The sequence below is a fragment of the Chrysemys picta genome, chromosome 8 (genome assembly GCF_011386835.1).
Source record: "Chrysemys picta bellii isolate R12L10 chromosome 8, ASM1138683v2, whole genome shotgun sequence".
NCBI lineage: Eukaryota > Metazoa > Chordata > Testudines > Emydidae > Chrysemys > Chrysemys picta.
In genome coordinates, this window is record NC_088798.1 from 38,099,791 (window position 1) to 38,102,837 (window position 3,047).

General features: G+C 53.5%; 1 protein-coding gene across 3 annotated transcripts in view; it reads right to left on the bottom strand.

Annotated features, from left to right (window-relative positions):
- Positions 1 to 3,047, bottom strand: part of SASS6 (SAS-6 centriolar assembly protein) — a 34,685-nt gene that overhangs the window by 30,829 nt on the left and 809 nt on the right. The window lies entirely within an intron of this gene.

Sequence of the window (3,047 nt, forward strand, 5' to 3'; positions counted from 1 at the left end):
ATATTAAAAAAATTCTTACACCAATTGCATTGAGAAGTTTTAGTGTGCCCATGGTTCGGAGCAAGGGCTTGAAATTTGACAGGGAAGTACCTTTTGCCATACCTATGAAAAACTACCCCAAATTGATCAAGTTTTAAGCCTCTGAAAAATTTCAATTTGTACATGTTCAACAGAGACTTGTTAGAGTCTCCAAAATTGCTATACATAATGAGCTGGACTTTCTTTGCAATTTCTGTGGGTCCCAGTGGTGACAGGCACAAGAACAGAGAGAAGGAAGACTCAGGTGCTCCCAGTGCTCCCCATACTGGTGCCCAGGCAGCATGGAGAAGGAAGCTGCCTCACTCAGATGCAGAGGGGACTAGAGTTGGACCACGGTGGGGCAGTGGAAGTAATAGTCTGGGACAAAGAGCTGGTAGGGTTGCCAACTTTCTAATCACAAAAAAAACGAACACCCTTGCCCCACCCCTTTCCCCAGGCCCCGCCCCTACCCATCACTCACTCCATCCCCCTTCCCTCTGTCACTCACTCTCCCCCACCCTGACTCACTTTCACCAGACTGGGGTAAGGGGTTGGGGTGCAGGAGGGGGTGAGTGGTCTGGCTGGGGTGAAGGCTCTGGGGGTAGGGCCAAGGATGAGTGCTTTGGGGTGCCGGAGGGGGCTCTGGCCGAGGGGTTTGGGATGTGGGAGGGAGCTCAGGATTGGGGTTCAGGAGGGGTGTGATCTCCAGCTGAGGGTGGAGTGGGGCTGGGGGGGTTGGGGTGCAGGCTCAGGGCAGTGATTGGGGTGTGGGAGGGGGGTGAGAGCTCTGGGAAGGAGTCTGGGTATGGGAGGGGGTGAGGGGTGTGGGCTCCAGCTGGGTAGCACTTACCCCAGGCGGCTCCCCGAATCGGCCAGCATGTCCAGCTCCTAGGCAGAGGCACGGCCAGGCAACTATGCACACTCCCCCCGCCCCGAGGTGCCGCTCCCACAGCTCCCATTGGCCATGGTTCCCAGCCAATAGGAGCTGCAGAGCCAGCACTCAGGGCAGGGACAGTGCATGGAGCCGAGCCCCCATGGCTGCCCCTGCGCCTAGGAGCTGGACATGCCGGCCGCTTCCAGAAACCACACAGAGTTAGGGCAGACAGGGAGCCTGCCTTAGCCCCACTGCACAGCCAACTGGACTTTTAATGTCCCGGTCAGCAGTGCTGACCAGAGCTGCCAGGGTCCCTTTTCAACCAGAAGCTTCAGTCTGAAACCAGACACTGGGAATATATGAGGAGTGGGGAACTGGAGATTAGAGGAGGTACTTGGGGGAATGTGAGTTTCGGACAAGGAGCCTGGTGGGAGACTGGCATAAGGACTCCAGGCAGGGAGACTGGGAGCCAAAATAGGGGAAAGACTGGGCCTGGCTAGGAGTTGGAGAAGGAGAGAAAGCCAAGGAGCTACAGTAGCGAGGATGGGGCAGGAAGACAAGCCAGGGACATAGGCAGAAGGTTCTATGACCACTAGAGTATACTCTTCTCTAGAGCCTGGATGGAACTCAAGATGCCTGAGTCTCAGCATTCTTCTGCTGTTAACAAATATCTATGAAATCCACTGGCAAAGTGTCTCTCATTCACCCTCTCATAGCTGTTCCACATGGAGTATGACAACCTACTACTTTTGTAAGTTACTACTGTTAGCTCAAGTGAAACAAGACTGTAATGTGAATCTATAGTTTCTAACACTGCTGATAAACCATATGGGTGTCAATGTGATTCCACATTGTGAAATTTCTGCTTTCAGGTTGTTTTTAAACTTGGGAAATTACACACAAAAATATACATTCTCTAGACTGGGCCTAAGTTTCTGAAATTGACTATATATATCAACTTGACAGTGTTTCCTTAAGGTTGAAGCTTTAGCCTGACTTTCCCAAACACCATCAGCCAAACCTATTATTTGGCAACTAACTTGCTACATCCTACAAGGTAAGTTCTAGCTAATGGATTTGGTTCCCAACCGGTGCATTCAGAGACATCTGGTTGGGGAGACCTCAGAAAGAGGTTCCTGGATTTTAGGATGGAAAAGCTCTGGGGAGAATAAATTCCTTCATCACCTCCCCATTCCCCAGATACTACTGTGCATGGAAACAGAGAAAAACAGCTAATACTATAAGATCACAACACTTCTGCTAGAAGCGTTAAGTAGTTGTTCTGGGTTGAGTGGAATGGTGATCATGTCAAGGGGATGATTCTCCAGTGAACAGGGAGACAAGCTTGCAGAGGATCTGTCTACAACAGTGGTTTTCAACCTGTGATCCATGGACCCCTGGGGGTCTACAAACTAGGTCTAATATTTCCAAAGAGGTCAGCACCTCCATTTGAAATTTTATAGGGGTCCGCAAATGAAAAAGGGTTGAAAACCACAGATCTAGAGTTAATAAGAACAGTTTACAGGTGGTCTGCTCTGGGCTTCCGATTGTAAACGCCTTACACGTCTGCAAGCCAAGCACTCAGCACACACTGGGACATCCTGGAAATGCCAATGCAGCAGTGCGCGCTCCTACAGCGACCGGACAGGATTGCTCATGCTGCACTAGCTGCCCCTATTGTATGCATGTCCGAGAGACTCCATGGCAATCCCGGAAACTCCCCGCGCATTGAGCCGCTGGGTGGTGATGAGCTCCTAGCCCTGCTGCAGGCCATGGATAAACTCGCAGAGACCCGGGATTTCCCCAGGACTGTGCCACGGTGCCCGGGCTGCAGAGAAACGCTGCAGGGCTCCCCCGGCCCCTTACGGCGGGTGCTGTTTGGGGAGCCCACCCAGGGTACCCTCACCCGCTCTGGGCCCCCCTTGACGGGTCCCTAGAGGCTCAGGGTGGTCTCGAGCAGCGCAAGACCAGAGGCCGCCCATGTTATAGAGGTGGGATGAACGCTCAGCCCCGCCGGGCTCTCACCCCAGCTCAGGGCGGCTGGCTGCAGGGGGAGGAGGCGGCCTCAGGCCCTGCTCTGGGGTCCCGCAGGGCCGAGTCCCAGCCCAGTACAGAAGGCCTCGCTATGGCCGCGCGTCCCCGGGCCGGCTCTCAC